Source organism: Agrilus planipennis, unplaced genomic scaffold, assembly GCF_000699045.2.
Source record: "Agrilus planipennis isolate EAB-ADULT unplaced genomic scaffold, Apla_2.0 scaffold287, whole genome shotgun sequence".
Classification (NCBI taxonomy): Eukaryota; Metazoa; Arthropoda; class Insecta; order Coleoptera; family Buprestidae; genus Agrilus; species Agrilus planipennis.
The window spans coordinates 7,122-34,899 of NW_020439002.1; the positions used below are offsets into that span (position 1 = coordinate 7,122).

General features: G+C 32.6%; 1 long non-coding RNA gene across 1 annotated transcript; it reads left to right on the forward strand.

The window, feature by feature from the left end:
- The first annotated feature begins 229 nt into the window (after positions 1 to 229).
- Positions 230 to 27,778, forward strand: LOC112904842. Its single transcript, XR_003231407.1, has 3 exons — positions 230 to 661; positions 7,973 to 8,096; positions 25,796 to 27,778. It is a non-coding gene; the product is annotated as an uncharacterized LOC112904842 (long non-coding RNA).

A 27,778-nucleotide genomic window follows, 5' to 3' on the forward strand; every position in this document is an offset into this window, starting at 1 on the left:
TTTACTTTAATACCTTTTATTTATTTTTAATGGCATTAATAGGTACCTTCTTTAGATTTCATAACATTTATATACATATTCGGGAAAGATCGTGAGCAAGACCAGTGTGACTGCAAGATTTGTGCTAAACGTGAGCTATTTTAACAAAGCGGTAGAGCTATAACGAATTCGCCAAAGACCAATGAACGGCAACGTTGCATTTAAGTGTCACTTGCTGTGATAGCGCAGTTCGCAGTAATTCAGTTAAGATACGCATTGGTATTGCGGGAAGCGCGTGTGTTAGGTGTATTGTTGTCGGTTGCAGTTTTGCTAATGAGCAATGTAAATACAATTTTTTTATGACAATTAATATATTTCGATCTACTGTTGAATGAATGAAAGTGCCGTTATGAAATTTTGCTGATTTAATCCGATATAGTTATAGTGTCCTTATGTATCATTTTCCTGTACATAATATCGATTTTGTTTTCTAACCTAACTGCGAGTGAGTCGTAAATTATTTGCAATCCTTGTGACCTGGGAAATACTATTTGTTAGTGATGTTTTTTTTATTTTATAACTTTCTGATATTTAAGCTTCAAAACTGTTTCACAGAGTTATTGTGCGGGTCGTGTTAACTCTTGGATACCTATTTGGTTTTTTTAAACAATAAAAATCGGCGGTAAGTTTTCGCTTGGTTTTACATTTTACACCCTATTTTTTTGCATTTTTGATTGATTTGCACTTTGTTATTTTTATTAACTGTTTTAATCGTCTAATAAGTTTTAATCGTCTAATAAAAAAAAACTGCCATCATTAAACTATTTTGATCATATTAGTTACCTATTCTGTTTATTTTAAAAATCATCAGATAACTCCAATTATAAAATATTTAAATGCCATATGAAGAATAAGTAATTATTATATTTAAACTTGTAGGTACTAATAACTACATACATCCAATGAGTTTATTTAACTGTTACATATTGCCTATATGTATAGTTGTAATGTATCTAGCTTATATCTAGGTAGATCGATAATGCTTGTAAAATTGTAATAAATTTCCAGCAGTAGCTACGAAGACTTAATTATTCTCGCAACCAGTTATTACCAATTTTAATCGTTTTTCTTTTTTTTTTTTTCATTACTTCATGTCGCATCGACTGTTATTTTTTTTTCTCGTTGACATTAAAGCATAATACCAAATCACGAGGAGTGTAGAGGTATTACGATGAAATAGGTAATAATTTAAATAAAATGCAATTTTTATATCGAGTGAAGACCAATTTTATTTTAATTTTCTTCTTAATTTGACAGTTCTTAAAATTCTTCATTACGGTAGAGATATGCTATTTTTAACCACAAGAAATCGTTTGGGGTGGGGTCAATTTTTGTGAAGTAATATTTATTAGGAGGGTCACTGATTGTGTAACGTCAAACGGGGAGAAGTCCAAGAAGGTAAAATTCCGAGTAACGTATTTTATGGATTGCCCCTAAGGATACTTTCTCGTTGATATTTTCGTAACCCTTTTTTTATATTGGCACACAAAATGTTTTATTCGTAATTGTAAATTCACGAATATGAAACTGTGATAAACTGTGAGGAACGCTCTATTGATTAAAACAGCCGTAAAATGTATATACGGTGAGTCAAGCTAGTCAATTATTAATAACTAGACGTAACCAGTAGTCCAAGATTGGACAGTAAGCAGCGAAATTCTTGGTATATGTACTGGTTTTTCAAGATTTGTGCCATGTACCAAGTCACTACTGTCTTGGTTTGCAAACATACCAAGTTCTGAATATTGACCAAATTAACTAAGTCTGCCATCTAGCATGGAATCAAATAATAATTAATAATTTTTATGTGAGAATCAAAAACTAAGAAAAGGCAAACTAGCTGAGTTTTACAATTTCTAAATTGTACTAGATTTTATTAATGCAGAATCCAAACATAATTTATAGAAAAGTATCATCGGAAAACAAATTTTCTCAATAAGTGTAGCTATCCATGGGTTAAAAATGGGGTTATTTTTTTGTTAGTGAACCCATTATACGAACATTATTACTAAAATAACAGAAAGTGTGTTTCGTAATAATAATGACTGCAAAATGATAGAACGAAAGAAACAGCTACAATGTCAATAAAAAAATGTGCTCTCAATTCATTGTGGTGCAGTTATGATTAAGCACGTTAAATATTCTCAATAAGAAATAAAGAAACGTTTCAACAATAGGTACCTAGATCTAGTAAAAAAATCCTAATTGTTTCGGCCAACGGGCATTATCAAAGAATTTTATCACAATTGTCCCGAGTTTTTTTACTAAAAATATTTGGAGTACTATCACAATTACATCATAATTAGAGTTTAAATAAATGAACTTTTTATTTTAATATTTGTAAGTTCGTATAAAGTGTCTACTAAAACATGTCTGCACTTTTGGTCAGTACCTCATTTTAAGAAAATATTTGTTTTCTGATGCCTTTCCATGGATTCATTCATTGAGTTTCATTACATTATGAGACGTAATTCTCGAAACACCTGGTTGCTTTTTTCGGCATTTCTGAAAGGTAATAAAAAATGGAGAACGAAACTTATGCAGGTACTGTGCCATACATGTGCTCAAAATAAAAAGTATTTTTTAGAGCACCATTGCATTTAATTCGTAACTTGTCTCTTTTGAAAATATTTAATTAGCATTCAAGTATTCTGTGATTAAAAAGCTGCTTTTAATTTTTTCGTTCATACCGATATGATTACAATACAAGGTAACGCAATAAACGTCAAAATAAGGCATATTTTAAGGTTAGGTTAGAATGTACCATTCAGAGTAAATACAGAAACATCTTGAATATATGCAAGTTTGTGATTTTTAATCAAAGATTCAATGGTCAAGGTAATGCAATAAACGTCAAAATAAGGCATATTTTAAGATTAGGTTAGAATGTACCAATCAGAGTAAATACAGAAGCATCTTGAATATATCAAAGTTTATGATTTTTAATCAAAAATTGTAATTAAAAGAAAATATTCGGGTATCGAAAGCAGATCAATGACACAATGCCATTTTTTAATTAAACGTTTTAATGGTCAGCTAGTTCAGAATACATATAATAATAAAGTTGCAAGAAATTCTACAAAAATCTAGTTCTCAAATATTTATATTGATCGACATTGTGACATCATTTCACGGCTAACTGAATTAGAATGACAAATATACATACAGTGCTGTAGGACATTATTATGCATATATAGTACATACAGGGTGGCCCAAAAATATGCAATATGTTCATTGCTTCCAAACTGTATGTTTAACAAACGATATTGTATTAAAATAGTTCTGTTTGAAAAAAATTTCGATTAAACTTTCACTTTGGTCGCAGTGAGCATATTACGAACTTTTTAAGCCATTTAACTCTAAGAAAATATTTGAATATTACCGCGATTTTTTGCATAACCTCATATTTTAGATTTCTAAACAACATAGTTGCTATTTAAACGAAACCTTATTTTTCTATTTCCGAACACTGTGCACAGTAAATTGAATTTGGATAATACTGACGATCTTGTATTAAAATAGGGAGCAAGTTTTCGGTTAAACTTACAGTTTAGTCGCAATGAACTTATTGCGTATTTTTTGAGCCATCTTAATACACACTAACCCTAACCCGTCCAGAAAAGTACTACATATTTGCAAAGAAAAATTACCTTATTCTTGTAAATATCTGTCTTAAATATTGCCAAGCAATTTTTTATTTAAATATATAAGAAAAACAGTACTTAATTCAAATTTTTTAAATAATTTTAAATAGAATAAGTACCAACGTATTCGTAGTATCCAATAAAAAAATTATACAATTTGAAAAAATATGTTCTGAACTTTAGTAGGTAAGTTGCCTATTAATTGATATTTATTTGATGATTATCATTCAATTTTATAAAAATTACACCACAAATAGTTTAAGTTTAATAAGAAGTTTTTTACTATTCGTTAAATTATTCAATGCCAAGTTACATGGTACAAATTTCCGATCCTCATCGCACTCGCTCAAGTGCCTATGATGCTGTCTCTCTCATATGCTGAATTCAATGCCGGATATTAGAAAGATTAGTAATGCACTTTTATCTGTATTGGTTAAAATAAATGCATTGTAGTAATAATGTAAAATTTCATTGGATTAAATACCATTTTTGGTAGAAACATACCTTTAAGATCATATTAATTTTTTCATATGGGTTTGCATACTTTTGACATTAGAACTGAAAAGAGCCGAAAAAAATACAATCAGCTGTAACCTTGATTAAATCCATTTTCACTTCTGAAAGTCACTATCCTGAGGATAGTCTCACAAAACCTCAGGGAAATAATAATGAAAATAAAACAACAATTTTCGTTCTCCCAAGCACTGATCATTAAAAGCGAAACTCGCTCTTTGCTCTGTAAGTTGAATCAATCAATTCATCATCATAGGGTCATCAGTCCTGAGACTGGTTGGACACGCACCTCCACTTTTTTTGTTCCACATTTTTAATTATTGTTGTTATTTGAATAATAATAATGCAGTGGATTTGTGTATTGTATTTTAATACATATAAACCAAGATAAACCAAAAACGATGAACAGAGAAATAAAAAGCAATATAATACATATAAGTATAAAACGAAAGGGTTTAAATAAACGGAAAGAAATGATAACGATAACGTGGTAACACAAACGACGCGCACAATAACCCGAGCAGTACTTTTTACACACTAACTCGCCATGTCTCGTCACGTACGCCAAGGGGTATAAAATCGATAAAACACCTGAAGTCAATTCAGCAACCACTTGCCTGATTAGTGGCGTCGCTCACGGACTTTGCGGTCATTTCCTTAACACCTCCCCTCAAAGTAGTGAGTGACTGCCCTTGTTTGTGCATGGGTCCCTCAGTCTGATTCTCCTCCACATTAGTCATGCCAAGACTACGTAAACAATTTTTATGTTTTGTGCCATTTAGCCCTTTTGTCAAAACATCAGCAGGCATCTGTTCTGTAGATAAATATTCCAAGTTAATGATCTTTTCTTCATATGCATCTCGAATGAAGTGGTATCGGACTGCAATATGTTTTGTTCTTGGATGGTAATTTTTACTTTTTGCCAACTCTATCGCACCTTGATTGTCGTTATATAATGTCACGTACTCATTTTTCATACCAATTGTGTTTAATATACTTTTTAGATACATTGCCTCTTTAGTGGATTCAGAGAGAGCCATGAATTCGGCCTCCGTGCTCGACAATGCAACTGATCGTTGCTTTCTCGCTTCCCAATATATAGCTGCTCCGGCTAAAATAAAAGCCATTCCAGAATAACTCTTTCTGTCGATTATGTTTGAAGCCCAGTCAGAATCAATCACGCCAAATAGTGGCAAGCCAGTTTTGTGATATTTTAAGCCATAGTCAGATGTACCCTTTAAATATCGTAGTATTCTTTTAGCTGCTTTCCAATGCTCGGTACTATAGTTCGTGTTGAATTGGCTTAGGCAATTCACAGAAAATGCGATGTCTGGCCTTGTTGATATCGCTAAAAACATCAATGCACCGATTAGACTTTGATATGGGAACTTCTTCATTAGTTCTTCATTGGCACTTTCAGGTTTAGCAAGCTTTGTGTTTGCTTCCATAGGTGTTGGTGCTATTTTACACTCAGTCATCTTAAAACGCTCTAATAACTTTTTAACGTATAATCTCTGATTAAGATAAACTCCGTGATCTTTGTCGCGAGAAAATTCGATACCTAAACATCGATTTATTTTTCCAAGATACTTCATCTCAAAACGATTTGAAAGTTGTCGTTTAACATCGTTTAACCATTCATTATCCTTTGTGGCGATGATCATATCATCCACATATATTGCCATTAGCATAATTTCATTATTTTTCCGCGCTGAGAACAAACATGGATCTTCGGCTAATGATTCAAAACCGATTTGCTTCAGTTCCTTTACTAATTCTTTGTACCATTGTAGACCCGACTGTCGTAAACCATATAACGATTTCTTAAGTAAACAAACATTATCTTTTATTTTATTTAAATCTCGACGCCAACGTTTACTCGTATTTATTATTTTCGCGTCACGTATAACACTCCCGCACGTGCCAACCTTTTTGGCCACAATTATTTTATCTAAAATTTCGCGAAGTTGGTTTGGTACTTCCATGTAAACTTCCTCTTCTAATTCGCTATTCAGGTATGCAGTGACGACATCCATCTGATGGATTTCTAGACCCAATTCCGCTGAAACTGCAGCTAGTAGTTTAATTGATGAGGATCTTACCACGGGAGAATAGGTTTCGTGGAAATCCTCCCCTGGCCGTTGTGAGCAGCCCTTTGCCACGAGTCTGGCTTTCTTGCGCTCCTGATTATCTATGGTTTTTGTACTGAATACAAAACGATTCCCGATAACTTTTCGATTTTGGGGTCGTGACACAATTTCCCATGTACCATTTTTAATCTGAGCTAAAAATTCATCTTCAATAGCAGTTTGCCATATATTCACTTCATTTGTTACTTTTGCCTCATCCCATAATATTGGTTCGTCTGTTGCCATGTAGGCACTTAATATGTCGTCTTCTGATGTAATGGACTTTCTTGAATCTTCTTCATTTTCACTAGTTTCTTCGCTGTCTTTTCTAGCTTCATCATATGTTGTAGATTGATACTGCTTGCGTGGTCTTCCTACTGTTCCACTACGTACCAATTTCGGGCGTCCTCTTCCTCGTTTTGGAGTTTCTAGACTTTTCCTTGAATCTTCTTTATCTGATATTTCTCCCTTTGGGGATAACGCATCTTCTCGTGCTTCTTCAGTAATCTCGTTTATGTCAACTTGAACTTCATTTTCGTTAACGGTTTCTTCAAGAATTTCTTTGTATTCATGTCTAAATGCTGATTCGCTCATAAATTTGACATCTCGACTTACAATAATTTTCTTAGTTTTTGGGTCATGAATACGATATGCTTTGGATTCCAAATCGTAACCCATAAAAATGCCCTCTTCGGAACGTGAGTCAAATTTGCCTTTATTTGGACTCTTATCTTTGTAGAATACCTTTGAACCGAATACTTGCATATAAGCAACTGTGGAGGTTTTCCCTTTCCATAATGTAAACGGTATTTGTCCCTTTAATGCTGCTGTAGGACACCGATTTCGAATGTAATTTGCGGTGTTAACCGCCTCAGCCCAAAAGGTAGGTGGACACTCGGCTTGCCGCATCATACATCGTGCCATGTCCAATAAGGTCCTGTTCTTCCGCTCTGCGATGCCATTTTGCTGAGGTGTATGCGGAACCGTCAGCCTTCTTCTAATACCATTCTTCTTCAGAAATGCATCGAATNTAACTCGAAGTCGGAAAGCTTGCCAACAAACATAAATACGAAAGGCCAAAATGGGGTGACTCAGGAAGGGTTAGAGGTCGTGTTAAACGTCAAAACAAAAGAAGCTAAGAACAGCCAGGGAGTAATCCCCATATCTTTGTTATAGAGCATGTTTTTCAAAAATACATCCCCCTCCCAACGTTACGTAACACCCTAGTGTCCATTTTTTACCTAAAAAGGTTCGTTATGTCCCACAAAATACCTCAAAATCACTTTTACTTTTTAGTGTTACGTAACATATTACTTAACTGTCAGTAATCGCGCATAACGGATACAAATGTAGCATATTTTAATTTGTTACCTGGACCACACAATGGAATTGATAATACTTTAATATGTTTCTTATCTAACAATAATATAAATGTTAATTCCTTAATTCTTTATCAAGGTAAAAATTCATAATAAACGAAACTCGAAACCCATAAATTATAGGTGATTTCTTAGCAATTCATTTTTGGCACAAAGCTTTTTTTAACATATAATAATTTATTTATGCATTAGTTATAAGATTATCTACCTAGTCATTTTTTTGGAAATGTAATAAATTTATGAAATCTACAAGTTTGTTTTTTTTTAGAGGAAAATATGAAAGAATAAAATGGATTTCGACAAAGATCCAACATTGCAAGAATGGACCAGAGAACAACCCCTGGCAGTTTTGGCGTTGGATAGTGCTGATAGAGCAGTACTTAGGATAGCAGGTAAGACATTGGTGTTTTGTCAATTTTATATAAATTAATCATGTTTTAACGTCACTACTGATAATAATACAAATAATTTGCAATAATACGCCATCTCACAATCGTTAGAATTGATGTTAGATTTTATAGGTTATCCGATTTTTTAAAATCAGATGATATAGCAACAAGCCACGAATAATAACTTGATTCCTTGTACTAAGCATAAGTTTTCGGAGCAACCGGCGGTTGCGCGGTTATCGGCGAAATCCTGCATTTTCGAGAGTCAACAAGTGGTAGTGGCTTATGTTATCAAGCAATAAACGATCCTGTTTGAATTGGTTTTTACTATTGTGTTTCTTTGTTTACTTCGTAAAAGTACTACCTACCAAAAGATGAGTTTGATCTTTAAAAATCATTTCGAAGAAGAAGAAGAAGAACTTTACTTTAGCTATTTTCGACAAAAAACTATTTCTAAAGACCGAAAACTCTTGATGAGCTTTCATATTGGTGATGCGAGGAAAGTCCACCAGGTTGATGAGATTTTCATCAAAGAAATTGTTCTTTGAAAGACTGTCGGCGTCTACCTTCTCGTTCCATTACTGTACTTGAATGCTTCCGGCCATAAATTTTAGTTTTTTGTCGATGTTCCGACTTTCTGTCCACTTGAAAACGTATATAAACTGCATATACAGGGTTATTCACGACGTTTTCCCCAACTCAAGGAGTATGTATTAGAAGTCATTTTAAGGACGTTCCCAAAAAAAAATTTTTCTTACGATCATCTTTAAAATTTAATTGTAAATACCTGCCTGTATTCTGAACGCATACGAAAAATTGCCACCCGTTTTGCGGTACTAACATTGAAAATATTACCATTTTAAATTTCTATTTGAACGTATGTTAATTTATACATTTCATACTTATTCGTGTAGGTTTTAATGTGTAACAAGTTTAATTTTCTTACAATTTTTTTTAAATTTCGAGAATAGGCAGATAATATTTACATAAATAATTTCCATACAACATAGGTACAAGAAGCGGTATTTATTTTGTTGTAAACAATGTGTAAAGTAAATCTCAGACTCAGACTCTCCTGCATAAGGTGATCAGTAGTATGCGACTTGGCTACGCTGCAACAGCGCGGGACGTTTGTTGGTTATCCTAAACTGTAGAACCTGCGTGTTTTCATTTCTGATTTCTTTTAACAATATTAAAATTACTATTAATATTTACTCGATTATTATTAATATTACAATTACTAATAATATTGATTATAATTCAGTTCATTATTATTTTGAATAAAAATGTTTAGTTGAAAAAACATGAGTTCTACTTTTTAATAAATTCATAGACTTAAAAAACATAATAGAAAATAAAATACACTGTTTATATTAGAAAGAAATTAAATATTTATTGACTGATAATAATAAAAATGAACAATTATATAAAATGATAAAAAATGTATTTATATTATATAAGTATAACTTTATATTACCGAAACTAAATAAATAATTTGGCTTTTTTTTTAAAATCACTTTAGTAATGATATCTTTTCACCTTCATCAGTTCTAGACGATACAAATGGGAACGTCCTTAAGCAAAAAAGTTCATTTTAGCATGAGTCGGATTCTCCAAAATAAGCGAGTTATGACCAATTTTACGTTCATGAAGTGTATAGAGCACCTTTAGCCTGATTTAAATCCAAAGGTACCGTTGAGTAACTTTCTGTACGGTTTTACTAGTGCCAATGTGTGGCACTGAATAATGGACAACCATTTGATTGAACTATTTATTTTTGAGAGTCGCCTTAATTCGGCAATCTACCTCAGATGAAGAACTGCCGCATGTTATGAAAAATGTAGCCTTAACAATTAGTGATCTCCTATCATAATCAACACTACTCTGGCCACTGAATAGGTCGCGGTAAAGTAATTTATTAGTCCGCTAGATATCCGGACTCCGATGCAAAAGCGCGTAGCTAAGTGCATTAATGTAGGTGGCGGACGTTTTGAAAATTTATTATGAGATGTAGTGTAATTGATTTAATTGTGTTTGTAGTTGTTGTTGTGTATGTAATTTTCTGTTTTGTAAATTAAATTGATTGTGAGTTTAAATAATTCAAAAATAAAAACGTAAAATTTATAATTCGTCATAAATAACTTAAGACATTGTTTTATTAATTACTAATAGTGGTCAATGTTAATATGCAACATCAACTTGAAATCACTTTTCGATTTTGAACCACTACAAATTTCCTCAAATTAATGTTTTTTTTTGTTGCTACTAAGCTTAGTTGGTTAGAGCATTGGTGCGTAAAGCCAATGGTTCCGGGTTCGATTCCCGGCGGGGGGTGACAACAGCAACAAAAAAAATATATTTTCCTCATTAATTTGAGAAAATTTGTAGTGGTTCCAAATCGATAAGTGATTTCAAGTTGATGTTTCATACATCTAGTATATACTTATAATTACGTTAATAATAAAAATCGACGGATCGTTAACCGAGTAGGCCAAGTTTGTCGTGGTTGCTGTTGTCATTTCTCGTTGCTTAGTTGGTCGGAGCATTGGTGCGTAAAGCCAAAGGTCCCGGGTTCGATTCCCGGGGGGGGGGGGGAGGGGGCAACAACAGCAACAAAAAATATTTTCCTCATTAGCTTGAGGAAGTTTGTAGTGGTTCAAAATCGAAAAATAAATAGCTTATTTTTGAAAATCGAACCCTTGAACTTTTTTATTTCAAATGACCTCTACAGTACACTCCTTGAGTGGCGGGAATCACCCTGTGTTTGCGCATTCCATTGATTTCTAAATTTGTAAACCTCACTAGACTAAAAAATCCAGAAAGAGCGCATTATCGATTCCGTTCCTTTCTCCACTGTATTTCCGATGACTGTTTGGAATGCTATTTGTGTTATTTTATCAGTAGCGGTAAATGTCTCGATTGGTAAACTCACCTCTGATTTTACGCGTGTAAAGTTAGCAAGACCACTTGGTCGAATCAAAAAATCTTTCGAAGGATAATAATAAAAAAGATTGCTAACTTAAAGCAGTTAGCAAAACACCTACGGCAATTTTTGTTAAAAAATTAGTCTGTTGTCGCCGTAGTTTGACGACTTTTCTGTAGGGGTCACTTTTTAGAATTACGCAAATGTAATTGTTGATATAAAATGCACTTGGTTTTGAACTATTTATTAATAACACTTAACAAACACTTTAACAAAAACAAATGGATAACAAAAAACTTAACTTATGTAGAGTGGACTGTATAAAATTGGAAATGAATGGAAATAGAAAACGAACCGAAAGAGCGAATGATCGAATAGACTGAAGACCAAATTGCAACTCACTAAAAATGACTGAACTTTTGAAAATTGGAAGAATAGAAAAGTGGAGGAAATAGTTTGGGGGTGAAATTAAATTCAAATTTGAAAAGGTTGATTGGTTGAAGAAGAAATATAAGATGGTTGATTTGTTATGAAAGGAAGACAGAAATACAGAGGGGTAGAAAGATAGTGGGAGTAACAGAAGGGCATTAACCGGTACTTGTGGTACTAACACACGTGCAAGGCGTCTTCGGAAATTTGCCGTTTGCCTTTATACTTTATTGTAAAGTATTGTACTCTATTTCGATTGTGCGTACGTTATACTTTACAAGACACATAAAGTACGCAAAAATACTTTATTTAAGGCCTTTAGTAAACATCGTAATTTTGTAAGCGATTATTCGAAATTCAGAGTACTTTTATATCAATAATATTGCACAGAAAAATGGCAAGCCATATTTACGGAACAACCTGATTTCCCAAATCTGTTCAAAGTAGTGTCACTTTTGCTGTCCGTTCCGGCCACTTCAGCATTTACAGAAAGAGTATTCTCTGTTATGAACGCAAAGTGGCGGGACGACAGGAATAAAGCTTCATTAAAACTAATTAAAAATGAACTTTTAGTTTACTTAAATCTTTGTTTGCCATGTTTAGAGGCTATTAATGTATTTAAGAGCGACAGCAATTTGTTACTGGCTGCTAGGTGTAACAAAAAATATGTTTTTAAAAACAAAAAATAAAATACTTTATTTTTATGCCGAGTACTTTTTTTTTAAACCTTTTAGTCGAGAAATACTTTATGTAAAGCCTGAAAAGGTGGCATAACCCAAGGGAAAAGCCAATTAAACTTTATTGGGATAAAAGTTATCGATGTGAATAGATAGTAATCAGCGCGTTCTCACACCGACAACTAATTCCCAATAATGTGCAAAGTAGACTATTTCTTGTGCAGTGTATAAGCTTTGTTTTAGCCTTCCTAATTAATTAATGTATCGCAGTTCAAGTGCATGGCATATTGCTGTAATACTTAATTCGCGAACGTCAAGTTGTTTTTACTCTTAGTTAATAATTATAATAATTTTGAAGTTCTTTTTAATAAAGTGTAAATACAAATTTTAGGCATCTTTTTAAAAAGAGAAACTACCAACGTCGTTCGTTAACTTAAATACGTAATCGAATAGAAGAAACTGAATATTAGAATGAAACTCGACACAATGGTCAATAAAATCTGTTGAACTTCGATGGTCGGCAAACTACAATTCCCAAATAACTGCTGTAAAATGTATACAATTGAAAATATTGCAATAATAATAAAATAACCATTCCACTAGAAATATAAAGATAAATGCTGAAAAATATACAAATAATAAAACGAATATTACGACTCAACGTAGTCTGATAGGAATTTACCGATCATTTGCCCTGAGAGAGTGGCAATGCGTGAAATTCAACATTAATTATTACTCCTGTCCGGGAGGTGTTTTGCTGAGAATCCCAAAAATATATATTTTTTGCGAATAGGTCGGGAAATTTTATTATGGAAAATTCCCGAAGTCTACAATTAATTCGGCCGGGGTGAACGGCCAGTTCCTGCGAAAAATTCGCGCGCGATGGATGTCTTAGTCCCATCCAGGGGTGTTTTATGCCGAATCGCTAAATATCACCTTTCTTGTGAAAAGGTCGGGAAAATTTCATCGCGAAAAAAGTCCACAAGTAATGGGTCTTTTGTAAGTGAGTTTTTAGGAAGGCGGGGATAAGACTTTATTTGCAACACTAATTAATTAATTAATAATTAATGGCAAATTCCTATCAGGTTGTTGTCAAAAATATTTTTTTAATAACAATTGTAACAACAAATTAGCAAAACATGTAATATTTTTTAAAAATAAGAAACGACAAATTTTTTTCTTTCATAAATAATTAGCGGTCAATTATCATCCTATTAATCCTATAAGTTTAATCAAAGTTTCCAAACAAACCATGCTCCTTCTTTTAATATGAGATCGTATGTAACATCTTAATTTTATTTACTATACTTTGTTTCGTTTTAATGGCAGTTCAGCACTAGTAGACCTAGATATGGGAAACCTTTATAAAAATCTCTCTAAAATAACACGTAGATTCTAAAAATTGAAAAATACAGAGTGTTCCATTAAAATAAGAAAGTTGATGGCAACTTCTAGTATAACCGGAAGTGCTACAGTAATAACATTATTTTATTTAAAGAAAGCGCCCCGGAAAACCTTCTATCCCAAAATTTTAAAACTTAATTCGAAATAGTTTCTGAAATATTCTGATGTGTTGTCATCGTACGACACCCTGTATGTAAGTATACCGCTGATATCTAAGGCGTCTGTAGTACGGTCAAAATGACCAGAATGGACTTATATGTGTCTGTGCCCGCTACTAATAATATGTAAAAACTGTCCCTAACCTAAAATTTCATAAAACAGTTGAGAGCGATGCGATCACTAAGAATTTAAAGCTGACGCTTGACTCATACTAAAAATCCATTAATTTATAGCTATATCTTTACAATAAGTCCAAATGGTCGAAACGATGAAATAAATTCTTATCATAGATTCTTATCATGAATAAAAAACGATAAAAATAAGCGATTGTTGATATAAGCAACTGTGTTATTATTGTGTAAAATAAATTGCTTATGTACCTACAAAACATAAATAAAATCATACTAAAAAAAATCGATACAAACGGAATGCATTCTTAGAAGGTACTAATATTTTAGTTTAGTTAGCATTAGTTACAGTGTTTGATTTAAATATGAACTACAACATTCACTGTATGCTACACACATTGATGCAATAAGTTATAGTCTTATAGTTTGCTTTTATCCTTCAAAAATTAAAAAGAGTCAAATTATTATAATTTTTAGTGGAATATCATACGTACCCAGAATTGAATCTAAAGAATTACACTGTATTTTTTCTCTTAAAAATTGGGGAATGCCCTGTAGAGTAACTACGTCAATGAATTGTTTCAAATATTCTTTTACTAATAATTTCTATAGTTGCAAACAAAAAGCCCTAAAAAATATAACCTCAAAAAAAAAACTATACAAACAGACGAAACATGATACTTAACTATAAGAATTCATAGTGGAAAACGCATGAAAGTGAAGAGGAGCAAGAAGACAAACAAAATACGAGAGAAAGAGAATATAACGAAAGGTGGAGAAAGCTAAAAGCAAAAATTAAACTAANGGTTTAGTGAATCGATTTGTAATTTTTACATGAGTTTTAGAATTGAATGAGGAACGTTCTTCCAAATTTTTATTTGTCTCGTAGCATTTTGACATACCTTCCAAACATCCTTAAGTAACTACTAAAACTTAATTTTAACGAGATCTTTTTTTTTTTACTTATTTTGGTATGTTTCAGTCTTCCCAATTTTCGCTAAAATATCTTGCCGGGCCTTCTTGAATGCGAGTTATTTTGAATTAATTTTTAACTAAGATTTATTTCAATTTATCGCTTATCTATAAAAAAATTGAATTCTCCCGGACAACAAAAGTGTTAAGAGGAGCAAGAAGACAAACAAAATACGAGAGAAAGAGAATATAACGAAAGGTGGAGAAAGCTAAAAGCAAAAATTAAACTAAAGGAAATAGTACCTGAGACAAGTACTGTGTCAAACAATATCTTAGTCTGTTGTAAAATTCACGACGATTTTTTTTCAGCATTGTAACTAGAATATTGTTTGTCGCTTCGACTATTTTTACGCACAGATGTCAGAAGCTAAATGACAAATGACAAACAATGGGTGTCGCTTGCATTTTTTACATGGTCCATTACACAATATTATCTCTGCCGGTATATTGACACTCTGACTCTGGTTTGAAATTTTTCATTTTGATTTTTCCAGTAAAACATAAGAAACAGAAAATTGCTTAGCTCTTTAACGTTTAACCAACGATCAATTAATAATACTAATTCGATTTTTGAGGACAAACCTAGGTGCTAATAAAATTTCGCTGAAAAACAGTATACAGTGGACCCCGGTAATCTGACAAACGTTTTACAGGGCAGTGTCGAATTATAGAGTACTGCCTAAGACCCCTTATAGTCTGGGTTTTTTTTTTTACAAAAGTACCTTTTATTATCCAACAAATTAAAGATCCAATGATAAGATTCTATATGTTTTATCTGAACAGCAAATCATATGTATATATGTTCATTTAGTCGAGAAATACTTTATGTAAAGCCTGAAAAGGTGGCATAACCCAAGGGAAAAGCCAATTAAACTTTATTGGGATAAAAGTTATCGATGTGAATAGATAGTAATCAGCGCGTTCTCACACCGACAACTAATTCCCAATAATGTGCAAAGTAGACTATTTCTTGTGCAGTGTATAAGCTTTGTTTTAGCCTTCCTAATTAATTAATGTATCGCAGTTCAAGTGCATGGCATATTGCTGTAATACTTAATTCGCGAACGTCAAGTTGTTTTTACTCTTAGTTAATAATTATAATAATTTTGAAGTTCTTTTTAATAAAGTGTAAATACAAATTTTAGGCATCTTTTTAAAAAGAGAAACTACCAACGTCGTTCGTTAACTTAAATACGTAATCGAATAGAAGAAACTGAATATTAGAATGAAACTCGACACAATGGTCAATAAAATCTGTTGAACTTCGATGGTCGGCAAACTACAATTCCCAAATAACTGCTGTAAAATGTATACAATTGAAAATATTGCAATAATAATAAAATAACCATTCCACTAGAAATATAAAGATAAATGCTGAAAAATATACAAAAAATAAAATGAATATTACGACTCAACATATCTCAGTTTCAAAAATCTTACTCACTTTCATAAAAACTTCAAAAAGAAGTACTTTAGTAATAGTAAAAATGTGTTATCATCATAAGGTCATCAGTCCTTAGACTGGTTGGACACGTACCGAACCTTCATTATACGTAGCATGAATCTCTATTCTTCGTAAATGCTTGCATTTATTTTATTAATTAATCTACCTATTTTCAAAAAAAAAAAACCAGCAAATTTGCCTTGCAGAACATGCATCATACAATTTATCCTCTACGTCATGTAACCATTACCTAGCAAAAAATATCCACATCAGTCAACAAGAATAAATAAATAAAATAATGAAAATTGTTCACCGTTTATACTCGCCAAAGGCAATTACAAAGAGAAAACGAATAGATTGAAACAAATGAGTTAAAATCTCGTTCCTGGATTTTTGAAAAAACGCTCAGACCAGTTAAATTTTATCTTTAGATGGATATTTTCTAAAGTAATTTTCATGTGAATATGTGGGATGATAAAAAAAAAAAGAAACCTTAATGAAACCTCTACTCCAATTTCATGGATTTTTGAAATTGACCTAAAATTTGGATTCCTAGACAAAAATTTTCAGTCTCTCTCCAGTCTCTCAGAGTCTTTCAGCGTCTCTGAGAGCGTCCCTCACAGTCTCTCAATTATTGCCTAGGTGTTTTTTATAGATTTCTCACAGTCTCTGTATACGAGACTCAAACGATAAAATTGTTAATTCAGAGATTCGAGTCTCTCACAGAGACTGAATGAATAAAACTGAAAAATTGACAGACTCGAGTCTCTCGTAGAAAGACTGGGATCTCTGAAATATGTTGAACTTAGATTTTTTTAACCATGTCTATCGCGACACCACTTATTGGGAGATTCGAGTCTCTTGTTCGGAGACTGGATACGAAATGAGGATCTCTCTATGAGCGACTCCAGTCTCTCGTTCATAGACGCTAAACAGTTTGTTTGACAGTCTTTCAACACTCTCTCTCAACGACACCAGAAAGGCACGATGAGAGACGGAGACTCGAGATTTTATCTCGTGATTGTATCTTGTCACAAGTTCTCGACATCCCTGTAAATTAATTTGAGCATATTATAAGCCACATGTATCCATGTTTCACTCAAATCACTGTTATTGTGTAATGAAGGTAAAAAAAATATTTTTTGTGTGATGTAACTACAAATTTTTCCCTTTAATTGTGCTATAAGATATTGCTTCTTGCCAAATTCCATGATATAGGTCAACGGCAAGTACACAATACGTTTTGATTCCCTTGAGGGTGTTAAAATATACGCCATAGAAGGCCGATCTTTTGATTGCGTTGACTTAGAAGTTTGTTTTTTCACAGCTCCAAGGGATTGCAAGCCTACGTATTTGATATTAATTTCAACTTGATACCCCACGCGTTTCCGAGAAAAAGGGTAAATGGAAAAAGTACCGGACTACTTAGGATTTTAAAGAACGACCCACAGATAAAAAGTAATTACAACAAACAATTACCTACTATTCACAATAAAATGGCGTTGGAAAAAACAGTAAACAATGCAAAAAATATAGAAAGACTATAAAAACGATTGTAGGGAATTGAAAAGCTTATAATACCGAGCCCTTGGCCAACCTAACCGATACATTTTTTACCGAAAAAAGCGTGGAAAACCATTAAAACCACGTCTTTTTTGAAAATGGATCTTCCATATGAAGTTATAATTTCTGCCTTGCATAACGTATCAGCAGAGACTTTGTAAATCATTTGAACAAAAACTACATTTAACTACTGCAGTATATATAGTTTGATGAAGTCGATTTTCATATAAACACTGGCAAATTCCGCAAAAAGGATTAAACTACTTCAAATGGTATTAAAATGTAGGTATCTTGTTGTCGCCATAATTTGACGACTTTATTTGTATTAGGGGCCACTTTTTAGGATTACGCAAATGTAATTGTTGGTTGATATAAAACTGAACTTGGTTTTAACTATTTATTAACAACACTTAACTAAGGATTAACAACACTNAAAATTTCGCTGAAAAACAGTATACAGTGGACCCCGGTAATCTGACAAACGTTTTACAGGGCAGTGTCGAATTATAGAGTACTGCCTAAGACCCCTTATAGTCTGGGTTTTTTTTTTTACAAAAGTACCTTTTATTATCCAACAAATTAAAGATCCAATGATAAGATTCTATATGTTTTATCTGAACAGCAAATCATATGTATATATGTTGAATTTAGTAAATTAACACAATAGAGAGTTTAAATTTTACATATTATAAAGTTAACGTCATTAATGCTATAGAGCATACAAAAAATAATAACTTTACATTAAAAAATAATTGTGTACAAACAAATGTACATACTAATACATACATTAGCGAAGATTGTCAAAAAAGTATTCATGTCGGATTACAGAGGGCGCCGGATTAGACAGGGGCCGGATTACCGGGGGTCCACTGTACTTGATTTGGCAAGAAATTAATGGGAGTTAGTGTTTAACATAATGTTTTAGGAATTATTGATGATAAAATTGAAATTAAAAAAATGTATTTATGCATCACTGTATAAAATAGAAATAATTTTAATTTGTAGCACTAAATTACCTATTTATTATAATGAATATCAAAAATATCAACTATTTCAAGTTACATTCATTCAATCATTTTGTTGTTTTTGTAATTATTGTAAAAAATTATACTAATTTAGAGCAATGATGAGTATGTGTTTTCCATTTTACGAATTTTGGTAAATTTTGTACTTGCGGTAGCTGTTTTGCCTTTAAGCATCTTTAGTCTAAAGAAAAGCAAGGACATAAAATTCATCATTTAAATGAAAAAATGCTCGGACTCAATTTTTAATTAAATTCCTACATAAATTACTCGAAGGTTACAACAAAAACTAGGGGCATTACATTTTATAATAAATCTGTTTTATTTATAAAGTGTATGTGTAGGTAAAATTCCACGAAAACAACCTCAGAACTCCTTCGAAACAATTTTCATCATTTGCAATTATTATTATTATAAAAATGCAGGTTTTTTCTTTTGATAATCAAATACGAAAATTTTCTGGTCTAATAATCACCTGACCTTTTTTGAAAATATAAAAAAATAAAATTGTGCTGAATTGTGCTAGTGTTATGCTTTAATTATGCTGCTTTACAAAATTCGTTATCAATATAAAAAAATTGATGTACTAGTATGTATAATTTTTCGAAAAATAAATTAGCGCTCCCATTTTAAAATAAGTTCATGTAAAAGTTTTGTAATAGGTAGGTATGTTATGAGGAAATTTTCATTTGAATTGCAAAAACGTGGGAGCTAACCAGACATAATGAAAATTAATATTTATTGTTTTTCACTTTGTCGTTAACTAGGACTTCCATCACCTAAATTGCCGACGCCAGATAAACACGGCAAAAATCCCAGACATTTGGGCGAAATATGGTTTTTTTTTCACGGAAACCTCTGAAACTTCTAGTATAACCGGAAGTGCTACAGTAATAACATTATTTTATTTAAAGAAAGCGCCCCGGAAAACCTTCTATCCCAAAATTTTAAAACTTAATTCGAAATAGTTTCTGAAATATTCTGATGTGTTGTCATCGTACGACACCCTGTATGTAAGTATACCGCTGATATCTAAGGCGTCTGTAGTACGGTCAAAATGACCAGAATGGACTTATATGTGTCTGTGCCCGCTACTAATAATATGTAAAAACTGTCCCTAACCTAAAATTTCATAAAACAGTTGAGAGCGATGCGATCACTAAGAATTTAAAGCTGACGCTTGACTCATACTAAAAATCCATTAATTTATAGCTATATCTTTACAATAAGTCCAAATGGTCGAAACGATGAAATAAATTCTTATCATAGATTCTTATCATGAATAAAAAACGATAAAAATAAGCGATTGTTGATATAAGCAACTGTGTTATTATTGTGTAAAATAAATTGCTTATGTACCTACAAAACATAAATAAAATCATACTAAAAAAAATCGATACAAACGGAATGCATTCTTAGAAGGTACTAATATTTTAGTTTAGTTAGCATTAGTTACAGTGTTTGATTTAAATATGAACTACAACATTCACTGTATGCTACACACATTGATGCAATAAGTTATAGTCTTATAGTTTGCTTTTATCCTTCAAAAATTAAAAAGAGTCAAATTATTATNGTAAAAAACTTTATTTCTCTGTTTTTGTTGCAACATCCGCAATCGAACGTGTAACATCGATATTTGATACTCAAAAATGAAAGCCACATCAAAATTAACTCAGTGCTTCTCGACGTTTATGTTAGCAGATAGACGCTTTTTGGTGATGATATTACTAACTGTATATACTGAGCACTAGCACGATAATATGTCAACGTAAAATATGGAAATATACGCGGCACCAGCACAACAACTAATTATAAATCTACTGCAAGCTAGCACAACATGGGAATATGATCATCCTCCCTTATCCTTAATTTGTAAAAGTCGGAACAACTCAAGTCCAGGTGGGTGCGTTCAAACGTCATCTATTCTCCCGTGCCTTCTTGAATGCGGGTTATTATGAATTAATTTTTAACTAAGATTTATTTCAATTTATCGCTTATCTATAAAAAAATTGAATTCTCCCGGACAACAAAAGTGTTTTAGTTATTGCTAACCACAACAAATTAAAGGTTGACATAATAGCCTTTCAGTTACACTGTTAAGTGTACCTACTTATCGTAACAATTGCCGGTGAGTTCAGTTCTATTTCGAGCAGTGGTAATTTATGGATCTATTATGGGATATATCAAAGGTGTCCAGTATCAAAGGTCATAATTTGTTAAATGGATAAATGCAGATTTGTTACTTTCGCAGTGCGGAAGATTACGTAATAATATATTTAAACTACCTTATATATATATGTATACATACGTTAGTGCCATTGAAAATTTTGACTTGTTTACTTATGAAAATGTGCTTACGAACTAGTGTCCACGTCGTAAATAATAATTTAGTTAATTTAACAGTTAAATTGTGTCGCTACATATGTTTAAGAAATCTAAAATCCTGACAATATTACAACATTATAGGTAAATATTAGCGATGCTCCGACTATTCGGCAAAGCCGACTATTCGGCCACTTTCATAGTCGGCGACTATTCGGCAACGCTCGCCGACTATTCGGCAACGCTCGCCGACTATCCGGCTTCTTACTTTTGTATGTATTTTTCAATACACTATATATATGAGGAATTACACAAACTTTGATTTTTAATTAACGTTATTATTTTAGAATCAATCTCACACATATCGATTTATCTTCAGTAGTAAATATTGATAAATATATTGTACTTATTTAAATAAAAGAGTAGGAATTTGTATTATTAACAGGCTTGGATTTGCGACTGGAAGGAATAGTCTGTGATCGAGCAACCTAACTGAAGTGTTGAGGTTGGATATCGGTATTTGATATTGTTGTTAGTAGACAGGCTTCAAAATCCCATGTATTTTCTTATGAATAAGGTTCATTTTCGTCCTTTTTCGACCGTTTTACCCCTTCCACTCCTACTCTGACGTCAGGGCCGTCTACCATCTTTGACAGTTGGCATTGTCAGCCATCTTTGACAGCTGTCGTTGCCGGCCATCTTTGACATCTGTCATCGCCGGCCATCTCTGACAGCTGTCACCGTGAACCATCTTTGACTGTCATTTTCAGCCAGGGCTTCGCTCTGCTACTATCGTCTGCGACTTTGAATTTTCCGCTATCTTCGCTGCAGTTTGTCCTCTCGCCACCAGATCTCTTGTAGTATTTGCCCTGGCCACCACGATAATTATCATTTGGCACTGCTTACACTTGACATTACAGGAATCATTGTCCAGTTGGTAAAAAAAGTCCATACGCGAGATTGCCTTTTTGACATGATTAAATTATAATTGAGCTCTTTCACTTTAATGAACAAGGAAAGTATTATTTTTTACACAAAAGTACTATTTTACCCATGCAAAAGCAAAAATCAAGAAACAATGCGAAGTAAGCAAAACTTGCGCTCAAATAAGTTGTAAACGAAGCATCATGGAAATTGCCGAATATCCCCGAAACCGTGATCGGCTTGGCCGACTAATCGGTCGACTAGTTGGCCCCCCTTTAGAACCGGCTAGTCGGCCAAAGTCGTAATGGGCACATCCCTAGTAAATTTATTTAAGAAAACAAAATAATGTCAGTTTAAATCTTACAAAAGATATAAGTACGCGAGGATTTGAAAAATCATTAGTTTGATCGTCAAACCAGGGTGACGCTCCCAAGAAATTGAATTTGTACACTAAGGTTTTTATCTTAACACGCTAACGTTGTAACACTTTTTATTAAGTTTTATTCCACACAATTCAACTGGAAGCAACGGGATCACTTAAACTCACAAAAAGGAGTTAATGTTGTATGTAGCGAGAAACCGGGTTTACTTATGATATCAAATAACAATACGCCAAGGGTAGTTTTTAAAACGGTTTATTCGTGTTTGACCAAGGTAGAACTAACTTATATTGGGGTGGTCTTATATAGGTCACCTAATTACTACGTGAAATTATACTAATAATATTAATATTCTGTACATAACAGTACATATATTAAATTAAAATAATTCGAAGTGGTCTGTATTCTATCGAAACTGACAGACGCGGATCGCGATTTCGATTTTTTTGAATCTCATCAGCGCGTCGCAGGCATCTCCGACAGAACACAGACCAACTTTTACCTGCTGTCTTAACAGCGCGTTTTATAAAATACTACAAATGGCGCAGTAAACGCCATCTGTAGCACGATGCTACATTTTAGGATAACGAATGCATACATATATTATTTTTTTACACTTTGAGATCCAAATCCAGACATCATAAACTCAAATAAAATAGAGAATATCGTCACTAATTATAGATTCATTGTAAAAACTTATATGGACAGCTTCGGAGACTGACCGTAAATCCGAAGATTCCCGTAAAGTCAGTGCAGGGATTTCTAGTGAATATTGAAACTGAAGGAGATGTTAATTTCTATACAAAACGTTAAAGAGTTTAGGCGTTAATTAAATCGCTAAATCCCCTAATGACGGCGGAGTAGTACATAGGTATACCCGTGACAAAACATTGATGTCCACGAAATTGGCAGGTTAACTAAGCATAAACATTTGTCGTTCTTTATCGGCTAATTAGTCGTGATAAAAAAATGCGATTATCATTTTCAATAAAATATTTCTATTAAAATAGAAAAACGGTTGTTTCTAATTTACCAGTTTTTATCCAGTGACTATGAAGCTAGCAAGTCACAAGTTGACAAAATTGTTAAAATAGAAAAAAATGTGGTTTGCAATTTGCCGTTTTTATCCTCTAATTAATATAATTAAAGAATTTGAATCATGTAAATACGTACCAAATTAAAGAGTTGGATCCGTTCTAATATAATATAAAATATTTTAATGTAGCCAATTGTACACTTTACTATGTACTTCTATAATGTGAAGAATTTTACCTATATTATGACGAACTCTAACTATTAAAATTTTTCCTTTTTATGTTAAATAAGTCTGCTGCTACAAGGGCGACTATTTTGTTTACTTCCTGTTTTCTTGCTAAATGACCATATTCATTGTGATATTTTCTTTATTTTATTTTTGACTGACTGACAAGTAATGTTGGTAAAGAATGGAACTCTTCGATAATTTAAGTCTTTTTGAATCGTCGTAATGGGTAAACTTTTTCCTTGTTTCGTTATATTTGAAAAGTAATTATTATCTATTTTATATTGAGTACTCATCGGTGCTAAATTTCGTAAAAAAAAGCAAAAGTTTGAGGCAGCAAATGAATTCTTTTACTGTAATTTTAAATGTTTTATTATTACAAAATTACTACTATGCAAAAAAAGCGTCTATCTCATATCGAACGGGCTACGGCGCAGGCGAACTTGAATCCGTCATTGCCTTCAATACATGTTCGTCTGTGTAGAAGTGACAAGCATAACTTATTCCAGTTGAATTGATGCTGTTCTGATTCTGGTCGAAAGGCCGTCGTGTGTTGTAGTCAAAACAGAATCAGTTCACCTCCTGGCCGCGAAAGCCTTTACCAATTTTTTTATTAGAAAAAAAAACAAAACCGACTTCAAGACTACTTACATTAACAAACTTATACTAAAAAGCAGAAAGTAATATGTTAATTACTTCAAATCAAAATGCATTACAGAACAATTGACAATAGCGTTGGTACTTATAAAATACATTTGCAATTATCAGTTTTTTTTTCTTCATTAATCAATTAATATGTGAATGCGACAGCAAAGATCAGACAAAATAAATCGGACGAAAAGTTTGTTGCAAAGGCAGGATTAAACTGTCCCTCTTGACTGGCACCGACTCCAAAAATAACTCATTATAAATTGTAAATGTATATAAGTATCAATGATATTGTCGATTGTTCTGTAAAATACTTTGCTTTGAAATAATTAAAATATTATTTTGTACTTTTTAGTTTAAGTTTATACATGTACATAGGTATAGTTTTGAAGTCGGTTTTTGTTTTTTTTTTAAAGAATTTTATAAATCAACGGTTTGCAGCGGGTTTTATAACGACGATTTTGATAGTTAGAGAGTTAGACATGTTTCTGCAAAAGGTAAAATAAACAAGGAAATAACCTAAGGGAAGTTATGGATTTTCTTAAAAAGTACGAATGGAGTAGGGGGCTTAATTAGAATTAGTTTAATTTATTCCCTTGCTCATCACAATTTCGAACTCATCCTGCTCAATTTAAAGGAGTTTTTCTGTTCTTAGTAAATTAAAAACATCCTTGTGGTCGACAATGTCACAAGATTTGTTAAATAAAAGCTGGATTCTCACTATCCGTAAATTGGCGGACAGCAACCGTCCGTCAAAGTATTATTTCGTTTAAAAGGCGTTATGTGTTCTCTACTATCCATGCAAGTCCCCGTTAGCCCCCGGCTAGACGGCGTCTGCCGGTGACCAATATTGCTAGAGAAAATATAGTTTGACGTGGTAATGGATAATGAGGATACGTTCAATCGATCATTACCCAGCAAAAAGGTGCTTTTATTAAGCAAAAAGGACGGAAAATTAATTCTTTTAGTACTAACTTACGAATGTTTATTTATACAATTTAAAATAAAAAGATTATAGTGACAATAATGTAAATGAAAAAATATGAAAAAAGAATTTATTTTTCCGCTTTTCTTGTTTTCCTTTTCTTTTTCAGTGAGGCTAACATAAAGCTAGACCACACGTATGTTCTATATTTGTAACGGTGATACAGATGAAGAGTGGACTGCATATTGTCAGTGAATTTTTGTTGTGGTGTGTGTTTGATATTATTTTGCGGTAAGTTTTGATACGAATTCTACAACTAAGTGTCTTAGTATTGTGAAAAATGTTATATGGAATGTTGAACTACAAATCTAAAGCTTCTTTTATGTATATACATTTTTCTTAATCTTCATTTGCGTTGCAAAAAAACGGCTAATTTTATGTTATGTGGGTAATATGGCCCGTTACTGTAAAATATATACGGACCAGTGCTCCATATTAGCATACTTTCTATATTGCAGGCGATTGCTCCTCGTCGCACACAGACCACGAAAAGAAGGTAATTATGGGACAGAAACGCAATGAAAGAAGCTATATGTGCAATCAGGGAAAAGAAAGATGGGATACTTAAAGGCATTCAAACACTACTAGGTACCAAAGGCTACACTTCGCCGGTTGGTAGTAAAAGAAGATTTACCTTTAGATTTAGTAACATCTGCTAAGTTAGGCTGAAAGTAGGTTTTGTCACCTGAACTAGAACGAGCACTTGTTGATTACATCTTAAAAAAAAAAATAAAAAAGATTATAAGAGGAAAGAAATGCAAAAATGATTACTATTCTACAAGTTCAGAAAGTGACGAAGACGTCATTCCTGACGACCGTACCAAAGGCAGTCCTGACAGAAGCTGTGTGGATGATGCTAAATGTATTTACTGTAGTGGCTTATACTCAGAAGATCGATCCGGAGAAACTTGGGTACAGTGTGTTTCATGTAAGCTTTGGGCACACGACCTATGTTCTGGTGTGGATGAAGCCATTTTTGTATGTGAACACTGTTCTCCGTTAGATTAAATATGGGCTAGGTACCTGGTCCATATTTAACTCAACATAGTGCATATTACCCAAACCTTTCCAAATTCTTAAAATATTCAGTTTGTTTTTGTCTCAATTATTTTTCTGTTTTAAATTGAGAAAAAAGTTTATTTTAGTTTATTGTTAGATTCTTCGATACATTTACTAATTAATATTTAATAAAATATTATGATTTGACTGCAACGCATGGTGTTATTGTTAATTGAGTTTATGGTAGTCCATATTTACCGCACTTACTCTACTAATAAAATATTAGTTTCAACAATATTATTTTGTTTTATCCTTTTCCCCGTTCATCCAAATCGCGTTAGGTCAACTGTCCACCCTAACTAAACATCAGGGAAATGTGCTTTGTACCAAGGGTTCAGATTAGGTTATGATATGAGAGATCACCATGGTATAATTCGTAGACAACTGTACCCATCCGTTCTAATTTGGACGGGTTTGATTTATCACTAAATATAATATTCTGAACTTGTTCATAGAAATAATTTAAAGCAATGGTGCACTGTGATTACATGTAAAGGTCTCGTTGAAAATGTCAAATTCATCATATTATATACATACATAATTGTTTGACTAACTAAACGTTAAACTTCTTACTATCAAATAGAGGGAAATATGTCTCATCAATACGCAATGTTGCGAGTTACCTGCTTTATTTTTACAGTACATTCAATACTACGGAATTTTATGTGTTTAGGTTATAACATCATCGATAAAAATTCCTTACTTCATTATGTCACCCACTGTATTCTGCAGTATTAGATAATGATGCCCATAATTAAATGTATAATTTTTCTAACAGAGGCACTACTAATCACTGAAATGGTATAATTGTTGTTTTTATTGTTAACACTAATTTGCAGGAAGTGTTATTCCAGTAAAAGCTCTTTCGATAGAATCTTATAATTTCGTGCAAAGGAAATTGATTTCCATAGGTGCAGGTAATAATCAGGAAACGGAAGTAATTTGCAGGTGCGATAGATATTTATTTACATTAATTAGAGAACAGTTCAACATCTAGTTTACCTACCGTCAAATTAGTATCGTCGTTAATACAGTAGAACCTCTATAACTCGAATATCAAGGGAGACGCCAAAAAAATCAATTTACAGAGTTTTCGACTTATGGAGGATTTTGACTTAGGCGGATTTTGTAGAACTTGTAGAGGTTACGATTTATTATTACTAATGAGTTAGAGAGGTGAAATAAATAAAAATACAAGTTACAGAGGTAACAAACATATTTTTATTTACTTTAAATCAACATTATTTTAAAACACCCTTACAATAAAAAATATATGCAGGTACATAGTAGGTATGTATTAAACAGTCAGTATTTAAATTATCGAGTTGTAAAGGTTGTAAAATAAAAATTTGCTATGTTCGAGATACAGCAGGGGTCCAATT